Source organism: Hippopotamus amphibius, chromosome X (assembly GCF_030028045.1).
Source record: "Hippopotamus amphibius kiboko isolate mHipAmp2 chromosome X, mHipAmp2.hap2, whole genome shotgun sequence".
Taxonomy (NCBI): domain Eukaryota; kingdom Metazoa; phylum Chordata; class Mammalia; order Artiodactyla; family Hippopotamidae; genus Hippopotamus; species Hippopotamus amphibius.
In genome coordinates this window covers 92,535,417-92,548,896 of record NC_080203.1, presented here as the reverse complement: position 1 = coordinate 92,548,896, position 13,480 = coordinate 92,535,417, and the positions used below count along the sequence as shown (strand labels likewise).

Below are 13,480 nucleotides of genomic sequence, written 5' to 3'. Positions count from 1 at the left end.
ATTAGACTTATAACTAGAGTTAAGACATAGCATAACCCACCTGGGGCAAAATCTAATTTACTAGGAAGGAAAGGGAACACACCCCAAATGGACTGCAAAACCTAGCCTGAATATACTGAAAGGAGCTGGGGGAGTATGGATAGGACCATATTACAAGGGTGCTTGATCAAGTAGCCATAATTTAAACTTATATAAGCAAGAGTTTGTTGACTTGGGCGTGTTCTCCTACAATACAAGACATACTGCTAATGACATCAGTAGATGGTGCAAACTCATTAGTAAGATGACTCCCAGAAGCATTGAAAACATAATGACTCATGCTAAGTGAAACTGAAATGCCAGAATTGTTGTGGGATATAATGAAGGAAGGGATTAAAGGGCTCAGGGATATGGACCTGCCCCTTCTGATGATTACATTCCATGCAAAAACTCAGAGAACACACCATTTACTGAGGCCATAAAAAATACACCACTGAGAGAAGTAGTGGGATCAATAATAAGTTCCATAGTGACTCTCCTCTGTAGGACATAGATGACTGTAGGAGATTCTGTTAAAGAGATTGTCTTGCTGATAACATTGGAAGTATAAAACCCTGAAATAACAGAGGCAAGGTGGCAACCCTTAGCCACCAGAAGCCAAGGGTTCATATTACCATAATGATAGTTAAGGTCACAAAGGCATCCAGGGAGCTCTAACATGTAGAGAGTGAGATGATTAATAAAACCTGGTCTCCTTATAGGAAAATAGATGGAGAGCTGACAAGGATACTACTCAGCCTTTGCCAGCACAATAAATCAAGTATGAAAAACCAGGATGCTGATGGCAGCCACTCAAATAAAAAAGGCAACAACACTTGGCCAGTTTCTAGACCTAAGTCAGTTTTTAGATCCTTAAACACACTGACTATAGAGGATATCATGTCAAGTATACACAGTAAGTATGTGGCAAGTATATGGCAAAAACATGGCAAGTATACACAGTAAGGAGTCTTTCGGTCTTTCCTGAAAGGGACTTATGGTCATTTATTCAGATACCTGTTCACTGAGGAAAGAGGAATACTCAGACATTTAAAGGATTATTGGACACAAAGTCTGCATTGACATTGATACCTGAAGATCTGCAGTGTCATTGTGGCCCCACTGTTAGAGTGGGGCATAGAGGAACCAATAAATGGAGTCCTAGCCAAGGTCTAGTTTCAGTGGGTACTTGGATCTAAAGATTCACACAGTGGTAATCTCCCAGACCCCAAAATAAAATTGGGATAGATATACTTGACATTTGTCATTATCTCCACATTGGGTCCTTGTCTATGTGAGAAGCCAAATGTAACCTTTGAAACTGCTCCCTTACCCTAGCCAGGATAGTAAATCAAACATTATCACATCCCTGGGAAATAGTAGAGAATGTGAAATCCTTAAGATTATCAGGAATATGAGGGTGATGGATCCTATCATATTTTCTGTCTAATTTACCAGGCTGTCCACTACAAAACCAGATGGATCCTGGAGGATGATTGCAGCCTACTGTAAACTCAATCATGTCATAGCCTGGATAACAGCCATCTTGCTCGACATATTATAATCATTAGAGCAGATAAATGTGCACATGGCATGCAGCCATTGATGTGGTAAAAAAAAAACACACATTCTTTTATATTCCAATAAGTAAAGAGAATCATAAAAATTTCAATCTCATGGAAAAGAAAACAATATTTGTGCCAGCTGAGTTCTTCAAGAAGCAGATACTGAAATGGAATTAGAAGTGCAAAAGATTTATGGGAGGGTGTACTTGTGAAAGCAAATTGAGCAAAGAATGTCTTCAAACCATAATAGAGAACTAACAAAATCTCTGCTAACCCAGCAGGGAGCTAGGAAGCAAAGTTGCTAATTATATTAGTCTCCTGCTGTGCAACAAGACCATGCTGTAGTGCAAGCAGTTCTGCTACTTGGGTCATATGATTCAGTAGACTCTATGGTGTTTGAGGTGTCAGCAGTGGGAAAATATGCAGTGTGGAGCTTACGGTAAGCCCCATTGAAGAACCACAAGGCAGATCCCCGGGATTCTGAGTTAGGGCCATGCCATAGGCAACAGAGAATTATTTGCCTTTTAAGAAACCATTCATGGTGTGTTACTGGGCCCCAGCAGAGATGAAAGACTTGACCATGGGCTACCAAGTGACCATGTGGCCAGAAATGCCCATCACTAGCTAGGTTCTATTAGAATCACTAAGTCTTAAGGTCAGGAAGGCCTAGAAGCAATCTTTCATTAATTGGAAATGGTATACCTAGGACTGAGCTCAAGCAAGACCAATATGCTTCATGAGAAGGTGACCCAGAACCTCATTTCACCATACTTGCAACAGTGCTCCTTTCTAGGCTCACATCTATGCTCACATGGGCAGCCCTGTATCAACAGCTGAAGAAGGAGGCACAATCCTGAGCTTGGTTTATAGATGGGTTGGATTAGAATGTGGTATGTGAGTACATGCTTAAAATGGATGGAAGGTGCATAACAGTCACTTTCAGGAATGTCCTAAGAAGAAAGAGGAGAGGTAAAGTCCAACCAATGGGCAGAGCTTCAGGGAGTACACGTGACCATCCACTTTGTGTGGAAAGAGAAGTAGCCTGAGGTTAGACTATACTGACATATGACAGTGGTGAATATTCTAGTTGGCTGGTCAGGGGCCTGAAAAGAAAAAGATTGGAATATTGGTGACAAGAAATTCTGGGGTTTTAGGAATGTGGATGGATATAGGGGAATGTACATGAAATGTACAACTCTCAGTATCACAGGTTAACACCAACCACAGATCATCCACCATATAAGAGGCACCAAACAACCAAGTAGACCAAAGACATCAGCTAGCCTCTTTCATCAACCATCCCAGTGCCTGTACAATGGACATATGAATGAAGTGGCCATGGGCAGCGATGGAGGTTATTAATGGCCTCTTATCTATCAATGCTTATCTAGCTAATGTCACCTCTGAATATCCAACCAGTCAATAAGACTCCAATGTCATACACATGACCAATGGGCACATGAAAAGATGCTCAACATCACTAATTATTAGATAAATGCAAATCAAAACTACAATGAGGTACCACGTCACACTGGTCAGAATGGCCATCATTAAAAAATCTACAAATAACAAATGATAGAGAGGATGTGGAGAAAAGGGAATCCTCCTATATTTTTGGTGGGAATGTACATTGGTGCAGCCACTATGGGAAACAGTATGGAGGTTCCTCAAAAAACTAAAAATAGAGTTGCCATATGATCCAGCAATCCCACTCCTGGGTATATATCTGGACAAAACTACAATTCAAAAAGATACACACACCCCTATGTTCACAGCAGCACTATTCACAATAGACAAGACATGGAACCAACCTAAATGTACATTCACAGATGAATGGATAAAGAAGTTGTGGTACTCAGATCAACTGGTTTGCAAGGCAGAAACAGAGACACAGATGTAGAGAACAAACATATGGACAACAAGGGGAGAGAGCGGAGGGGGTTTGGGGTAGGATGAATTGGGAGATTGGGATTGCCATATATATATTAATATGTAAAAAATAGATGACTAACGAGAAAAAAAATTTTTTAAGTTGTGGTACACATATACAATGGAATACTACTCGGCTATAAAAAAGAATGAAGTAATGTCATTTGCAGCAACATGGATGGACCTGGAGATTATCATACTAAGCGAAGTAAGTCAGACAGACAAAGACAAATACCATATGATATCACTTATATGTGGAATCTAAAATATGACACAAATGAACTTAACTACAAAACAGAAACAGACACATATATAGAGAACAGATGTATGGTTGTCAAGGGGGAGGGGAGAAGGGGAGGGATGGATTGGGAGTTTGGAATTACCTGATGCAAACTATTATATATAGAATGGATAAACAACAAGGCCCCACTGTATAGCACAGGGAACTACATTCTATATCTTTGATAAACCATAATGGAAAAGAATATGAAAAAGAATGTGTTTATATATATTATATATAATTTGAATCACTTTGCTGTACTGCAGAAATTAACATATTGTAAATCAACTATACTTCAATAAAATATATTTTTAAAAAAGAAACTCCAATGTCAAACCCCCAATATAGCACTATTTTTTAAGGAAATCAAATGGTCATTTGGTGGCAAATTGGCTACACTGGTTCCCTTCCATCCTGGAAGGGCCAATAGTTCACTCTCATATGAAAAGATACATATTCTGGGAATAGGTTTAAATTTCCTGCCCATAGGGCTTTAGTCAGTGCTTAATAGTACTTATTGAGCTTAATAGAGCATTTAATCATCAAATGTAGGATTCCAGTCATCATAACATCTGACTAGGATGAGGCAGGAGTACTGAGTGCACAATGTAAATTCATAGACATATATTTATTTAGTAATGGAAAACATGGGACCTCTTGATCATCCATGAAGTGCAAACTGAAGAGAGAAGAGGAGTCAGATCTGACTATCTTTTGCAATTAAATGTTGGTTAGGGGAAGCGGAGCTGTAAAATGAGAGGATAATATTAGTCAAAAGTAAAATTACCTCTAGGTGTATGGAAATCAAGCAACCGAATATTTGCAGAGGGAGGGAGCGGTTAATACGATGGGATGGGCAAAGCTGTTTTAACGACATGGAGGCCTTAGTAAGTACAATTGCAGGGGAGTGCTAAAGCTAAAACTTATTTTGTCGTGGACTGAAGATGATTAGGAGGTAAGAAAATGGAAACAGTGTGGCTAACAATCTCAATAGTTACAGAACTTTGAATATTTATTATTGATGAATATTTATTATTGATAAATAACATTTGGAAGAGAATGTTCCTAACTATATAAAAAAATTGAATGTATCAAAAGATATACCAATCACTATACTTAATATCCAAAACAATTATGACCACAATTGCCATTAGCATTCATTAGCATTGGACACCTTGGCAATTAATGTCTATATATAAAAGATATGAATTTCCTTTCTACCTAGGTGATCCAAATGAAGCCACCAATAAACTTTTAGAGCTACTAAGGAAATTAAACAACCTCGGAAGACTACTATATCATCATACAAATAGCAAGTGTTGTTATATACACTTGTAACAGTCAAAAATTCATAAATTATCTTTACCCAATCATATAGGAAATATATATATATATATATATATAATAGATTGAGAAATACACCATGTCTCTTGAGATGGATTGATATTTAAAATTAGTCCATTAATTCGACAATCCTAAACAATATACCAACAACTGGAAAAAATAACTTTAAAAAAGAAACCTAAGAAGAGAATTTAAAAATTTATCTATCATAAAAAATAGACAAGAACACAAGGCAATCTGAAAAAAAAGTTAAATACTGTGGGTAGATTGATAACAAGGTATCAAAGCTCTAGTAATTTAAAAAAAGAGTACAGTGATGGTCTGATAATAAAAAAATTGCATCAATGGGAGAAAAGAGAGATGCCAGAAGCATCTTTATAGCATATCTCTCATCAGATATGGAAATTTTTCAAGAAACATGGCACTTTAGCTCAATGGGGAAAAGTAGGAATATTTTATTATAATGGGAAAATAGGTTATTCACTTGGGGAAAAAAGTGTGCTTGTCTCTCATATCATTCACAAAAATAAAACCAAGATAGGTTAAATACCTAAATGTAAAATCAAAACTATAAACATTATTTTAGAAAATAAATATGAGACTAATTTTATGACCTACAGATAGGGAAGCACTTCTTCAAGAAGATAAAAATCATTGTAAAGGAGAACAGTGATCAATTTGGCAATATAAACATATTTTTGGAAATCTTACAACTGACAAAGTCTATAAGTAAAGATAATAGACAAATTGGAAGGAAATATTTGAAACATACACAAATGCCAAAGATAAACATGTGAAATATACAATGATTTTATGTAAACTATTTAGTAAATCCAATAAAACCAATAGTGAAATGCCTAAGGATAAACACAGAATATTCTCAGAAGCATACATTATAATTATAAATGGTTATATAAAGAAATAATGCAACCACAAACACCAATAAGGAATTATAGTTTTTCACAGATCAGATGGCAAAATTAAAAAAAGTTTGCAGTATTAGTCTGGGCCAGAGAAAATGTATTACTGTGGAGAGTGGTAATAGGTATTAGTGTTGCCTCTTTCGTTTGGGAGGGATTTTATGTTTTCCCCAGCTTTACTGAGATATAATTTTCCTATATGTTGTATAAGTTTAAATGTGATGATTTGATACACACTTATGTTGTAAAATGTTCATTACAATGAGGTTAGTTAGCATATCCTTCACCTCATGTAATTATTATGTTGCTGTTGTTCTTGGTGTTATGGTAAAAATATTTAAGGTCTCTCATTATACCTTTCAAGTTTACAATACAGTATTGTCAACTATAGTCACTCTGTTGTACATGAGTTCTCTGGAATTTATTCACCTTATAACTGAAAGTTTGTATACTTTGACCAACATCTCCCTGTTTCTCCTACACCCAGCCCCTGATAACCATCAATCTACTCTCTGTTTCTATGAGTTTAATGTTTTAGATTAAGTGAGAACATATAGTATTTGTCTTTCTCTGTCTTTCTCATGTAGCATAATGCCCTCAACGTTGATCCATGTTGACACAAATGGCAGTATTTACTTATTTCTCATGGCTGAATAATTTTCCACTGTATGTGTATACCATATCTTCTTTATCCATTCATCCACTGATGGACACTAAGGTTGTTTCCATATCTTGGCTATTGTGAATAATGCTGCAATAAACGTGGAAGAGTAGATATCTCTTCAATATCTTGTTTTCATTTCCTTTGGAAATATACAAAGAAGTGGGATTGCTGGATCATATGATAGCCTTATTTTTAATTTTTGAGGAAGGTCCATACTGGTTTTTTTAGTGGCTGTACCAATTTACACTCCCACCAACAGTGCACCAACAGTGTACAAGGGTTCCGTTTTCTCCACATCCTTGCCAACACTTGTTATCTCTTGTCTTTTGACAGCCATTCTAACAGTGTAAGGTGATATCTCGTAGTTTTGAATTGCATTTCCCTGATAATTTGTGATGCTGAGCATCTGTTCATGTACCTGTTGGCCATTTGTACATCCTCTTTGGGAAGAAAAATGTCTATTCAGTTTGCCCATTTTAAAATTACATTATTTGCTTTTTGCTATTGAGTTGTATGTTCCTTATATATTGTGGATATAAAACCCTTATCTTTTTGGTTTGCAAATATTTTCTCCCATTCCACAGGTTGCCTCTTTATTCTGTCAATTTTTTCTTATGCTGAGCAGAAACTTTTTATTTTGATGTACATACACTTGTATATTTTTTATTTTCTGGCTTGCACTTTTGGTATCATATCCAAAAAATCAGTATATTATATGCCTGTAACTTATATAATATTGTACAGCAACTAGACTTCAATTAAAAAATTTAAAAGAGCTAAGATTATAAAACTTCTAAAAGAAAACATAGGAGAAAATCTTAGTGACCTTGGATTTCACAAAAATTTCTTGATTACAGCACAAAAAACAAACTACAAAAGAAAAAAATCGATAAATTGAACTTCAAAATTTGAACCTTTTGCTCTTCCAAATACGCTGTTAAGAAAATGAAGAGGTGAGAACCTGGGAAAAAATAATTTGCAAAACACATACCCAAAATATGACTTGTAACTAGAATATATAAACAACTCTGACAACCTAATAAAAGGAAGACCAACAGTGCTCACTTCAATGATACAGAGAAGATTTAGCATGGCCCCTGTACAAGGATAACATACAGATTCATGAAGCATTCCATATTTTTCAGTTGTAAGGTAAATAAATACTAGGGATGTAATGTACAGCATGATAAATATAATTATCACTGCTATATGTTATATGTGAAAGTTGTTAAGAGAGGAAATCCAGAGTTCTTTTCACAAGTACAATTTTTTTTCTTTTATTTGGTATCTGTATGAGATGATATTCACTAAACTTATTGGGATAATCATTTCATGAAGTATGGAAGTCAAATCATTATACTGTACATCTTAAACTTACACAGTGCTATATATTAATTGTATTTCAATAAAAGTAGAAGGAAAAAAATTTTAATAGAAAAAAGCTCACAAAAAACGAAATCTCCAGGCTCAGCTGGTTTCACTGAAACATTCAGAAAAAAATTAACACCGATTTTACACAGTGCCTTCCAGAAAATAGAAGACAAGGAAACACAACTTATTTTTAGACTAGTACTACCCTGATATTTCTCTTTGAGTATCATTATATCTAATACATTTTCACTTATTTGGTATTACACACCTATTATGAATGAAGACAACCCGGGTAGGTCAGTCTCTTAGGACTGGCCTTATATACTGTAATTGCTGAACAAACACCACCTGGATGAAGACACAACAGGAGTGGCTCTATGCCTCCCCACCTGGCTTTTGCAGAAGTGACCCACCATAATGACTCACGCATGTATCTCTGAAAACTGAAACTATGGGAAGCAAGCTGAAGAGGAACTAGCCTCAGCTTTGACCCTTTATCTCTGCACCCTGTTGGGGCGGGGGGTGGGGGAGTGAGGGGGGAGACGAGGTAGACTGCTAGAGAGGTCTGCGGCTGGAACTTCTGCACTCAGGAGGGCAGTTGCTGAGAGTCTGGACACAGTGTGTCCAGCATGACTGTAGACCACATGAAGTGCTGGATGTCCCCCACAGAGAATTCCTTCTGCCTTTGGTAAACCCTTGCCCCACTTTCCTTCGCCCCGCCCCAAGTGGTGTTCCAGACTCTGGCAGGGGCTGCACCTTCACTCTTGGACAGCCTACCCTCGGCCCTGCATCAGAGATTTGCCTCCCGAGGAGATTACTGGCCTGAATTATCAATCTGTGCTAAGGTCCCACAGGCAGTCGGGTGACAGTTCCGGATGGAAGGGGTATTCTGTTTGGAAGAGAGTGCTTGCTTGGGGGGGTGTGGTGACCAGACGTAAAAGAGAACATTGCCCACAGCCTGCCTGAGGCAATTTTAAAAGAGAATCTTGTGCTTAAGTTGTCCCAAACCACAGGTATCTACGCCTGGCACTCTTCCTCTCCGTCTTCCTCATGCCAGACAACCTCCCGCTTGCGCAGACCAACTACTCCTTCCTCTTGCTCCTGGGCTTCTGGTATTGACAAGGGCTCGGAAGTACACTGCGCAGGCTCGGGCTTCAGAGCACCCACCCCTTGTGTGGTTTCGGTCCAATCAGCTGCCGAGGGGAAGGAAAGGCGTGAGAGGACCTTCAGAAGAAAACCTTGGATCATGGTGGGAACGTCAAGAATGTCCAAATTGGGGACACCAGGAGCAATGGACTTGATTGAGCAGGTCGAGGGTAAGGATGGTGGGTGGCCACGGAGGACCTCCCTCTGGTGCCAAGTTCGTGAGGTGGGCAAGATAAAAGACGGGCTTAGGCGTGAGGGATGTAATTAAAGAAGGAAGCTTTCTCTGGATAAAATACTAATACTAGGACTGATGAATTTTAAAATAGTGGCATATTAAGCTCTTTATTATGAAAAGTGGAGAGACTAAACTAATAGAAACCAACATAATCACAACCTAGATTATTTTAAATAGCTATATTGGAGCATAGTTGACGTACAATAAGCTGCATTTAAAGCCTACGATTTGATAAATTCTTACATATGTATGCACCAGAAAAACCATTCAGCATAACAAGGAATACACTCACATTGTTCATTTTTGTAATTCATCCTCCTCTCTACCCCCATCCACAACTACTGATCAGCTTTCTGTCACTATAGATCAGTTTGAAGTTTTGACATTTTTTAAACAAGTGGAACAATGTGATATGCATTCTTCGATCTGCCTTCTTTCACCAGCATAATCATTTTTAAATTCATCCATGGTCATATCAATAGCTCATTCCTTTTCACTCCTGAGTAGTAAGCCATCGTATAATATACCACAGTTTGTTCAGGTGTTCTTATTTGGGTTGTTTTCAGATTTTGTCTGTTCAAATAGTGCTGCTGAGAATATTTGGTGAAAAGTCTTTTTATAGGCATAGTTTTGCTTGTGGGTAATTGCCTAAGATGGGAGTGGCTGGGTTACAGGCTGAGATTATGATTAATTTCTTAAGAATCTGCCAAACAGTTTTTCAAAGTGGTTTACCATTTTACATTTTTACATTTTACATTTCCACCAGTAGTGTGTACAATCCAACACTTAGCATGGCTGGCATTATTAATTTTAGCCATTTTAATAAATGTTTAGTGATACCTTGTTTTTAATTTGCATTTCCCTAGCATTTAATGATACTGAGCATCTTTTCATGTGCTTATTTGCCACCAGTGTGTCTTCTATGGTGAAGTATCTGCTCAAACTTTTGCCTATATTGTAGTGGTTTGTTTGTTTGCTTGTTATTGTTTTGAGAATTTGTTTTGTATTGTGAGTACAAGTTCTTTATCCGATAAATGTTTTGCAAAGCTTTTCTCCCAGTCTTTAGCTTGTCTTCTTATTCTGTAAACAGTGTTTTTGAGTGCAGTTTTAAAAATTTGAATTAGTTTATCAAATTGTTGTTTTAAGGATCCTGCTTTGTTTTTGTATCTAAATAATCTTTACCTAACCCAAGTTCACAAAGGTTTTCTCCTCTGTCTTCTTGGGTGTTCTAAAAATTTTATAGTTTTATGTTTTAATGTTAGGTTTGTAATTTACTTTGAGTTATTTTTTCTGTACGTGAGTTGTGATTCCAAATTTTGTGGGGTTTTGTTTGTTTGTTTTTGCATATGGGCATCCAAATATGCCAGCACCATTTGTGGAAAAAAACTGTCTTTTCTCCATTGAATTCTTAACATTTGCTGAAAATAAGTTGTCCATATATATGCCTAGGTCTGTTTCTGGATCTATCCAGTTCCATGGATCTATTTGTCCATCTTCATGCTAATACCTCACTATCCTGGTACTGTAGCTCTATAACTCTTGAAATAAGGTACTACAAATACTCCAACTCTATTCTTTTTAAAAGTTTATTGGCCATTCTGTGTCCTTTTCATTCCCATATGCATTTTAAAACCAGTTTGTCAGTGTCTTGAATATCGCCTGCTGAAATGTGATTGTGATAGCACTGAGTATATAGATCAGTTTGTAGAGTTTTGCTATTTCTGCAACAGTGCTCTTGGAACTGAAAGTTTGTACCTCTTAATCTCTTTCACCTATTTGTTTCCTCCCTCTATAACCCTCCCCTCTGACAACCACCTGTTTGTTCTCTGTATCTATGATTCTGTTTCTGTTTTGTTATGTTTGTTCATTTCTTTAGATTTTTTAGATTCCACATAAGAGAAATCATACAATATTTGTCTTTCTCTGCCTGAATTATTTCACTTAGCATAATACAGTTTAGGTCCATCCATCATGTTGTCACAAATGGCAGGATTTCATTTTTTTTATTAAAGTATAGTTGATGTACAATATTAAATAAATGACAGGTATACAATATAGTGATCCACAGTTTTTCAGGGTTATACTCCATTTATAATTGTAAAATATCAGCTATAGCCCTGTTTTGTACAATATATCCTTGTAGCTTATTTTATGCATAATAGTTTGAACCTCTTAATCCCCTACCCTTATTTTACTCCTCCCCCCATCCCTCTCCCCACAGGTAACCACTAGTTTGTTCTGTATATCTGTGAGTCTGCTTCTTTTTTGTTATATTCACTAGTTTTATTTTTTAGATTCCACATATGGTATCATATGATATTTGTCATTGTTTGTCTGACATTGCATTTAGCATAATACCCTCAAGTCTATCCATGTTGTTGCAAATGGCAAAATTTCATTCTTTCAATGTCTTTTGATTGAAGGCTTCTGTCCACTTAAATTTAAAGTCATTCTTGATAGGTATGTACCATTTTTATTTTAATTGTTTTCTGGTTGTTTATGTAGTTCTTTTTTGTTACTCTCTTCTTTTACTCTCTTCCCTTATGATTTGATAGCTTTCTTTAGTATATGTTTGCACTCCTTTCTCCCTTGTGTATGTATCAATTATAGGTTTTTGGTTTGCGGTTATCATAAGGTATATATAAACATATATATATATATGAATGATTAAGTTGCTGATCTCTTAAGTTCAATCACATTTTAACAATTGCTGCACTTGGGCTTTCTCTAGTTGTGGTGAGTGGGGGCTACTCTTCACTGCGGTACATGGGCTTCTCGGTGTGGTGGCTTCTCTTGTTGCGGAGAGTGGGTTCTAGGTGCACAGGCTTCAGTAGTTGCAGCACATGGGCTCAGTAGTTGTGGCTCACGGGCTCTAGAGTGCAGGCTCAATAGTTGTGGCACAAGGGCTTAGTTGCTCTGTGGCATGTGGGATCTTCCTGGACCAGGCATCGAACCCATGTCCCCTGCATTGGCAGGCAGATTCTTAACCACTGCACCACCAAGAAAGTCCTCATTTACTGTTTTTAACATCATATTTTACATCTTTTTGTTTTGTGTATCCCTTAACTACTCACTGTGGATATAGATACTTTTATTACTTTTGTCTTTTAACTTTCCTACTAGTGCTATACACGGTTGATTTACTACCTTCTATATATTTGCCTTTACCAATGATATTTTTCCTTTTGTAATTTTCATATTTCTAGTTGTGGCCTTTTCTTTTCTACTTAGAGAAGTCCCTTTAACATTTCTTGTAAAGCTGGTTTGGTCGTGCTGAACTCCTTTAGCTTTTGCTTTTCTGTAAAACTTCTGATCTCTCCATCAAATCTGAATGAAAGCCTTGCTGAGTAGAATATTCTCTCGGTTGTTTCATCACTTTACATGATGCCACTCCATTCTGGCCTGCAGTTTCTGCTGAAAAGTCAGCTGATACCATTATGGGAGTTCCCTTGTATGTAACTTGTTACTTCCCCCTACCTGATTTTAGTAATTTCTATTTATCTTTAATTTTTGAGATTTTAATTACATTGTGTGTTGATGTGGACCTCTTTGGGCTGATCCTGTATGGGACTCTCTGAGCTTCCTGGACTTGGATATCTGTTCCCTAACATCCCAGGTTAGGGAAGTTTTCAGCTATTATGTCTCCAGATATGCTCTCTGCCCTTTTCTCTGTCTCTTCTTCTGGGAACCCTACAATGCGAATGTTAGTAAACTTGATGTTGTCTCAGAGGTCTCTTAAACTGTCCTCATTTGTTTTCATTCTTTTTTCTTTTTCCTGTTCAGCATCAGTGATTTCCACTACTCTGTCTTCCAGCTCGCTGATCCATTCCTCTGTATCATTTAGTCTACAGTTGATTCCTTCTAGTGTATTTTTCATTTCAGTTATTGTATTCTTCACCTGTGTTTGTTCTTTTTTTCTTTGTTTTATTTTATAATTTTTATTGGGGTATAGTTGATTTACAATGTTTGTGTTAGTTTCCAGTGTATAGCAAAGTGAATCTGTTATAG

At 36.9% G+C, this 13,480-nt stretch overlaps 1 pseudogene; it reads left to right on the top strand.

Annotated features, from left to right (window-relative positions):
• Window positions 1-7,782: 7,782 nt before the first annotated feature.
• LOC130842744 (U6 spliceosomal RNA) lies at window positions 7,783-7,862 on the top strand (annotated as a pseudogene).
• Window positions 7,863-13,480: the final 5,618 nt, after the last annotated feature.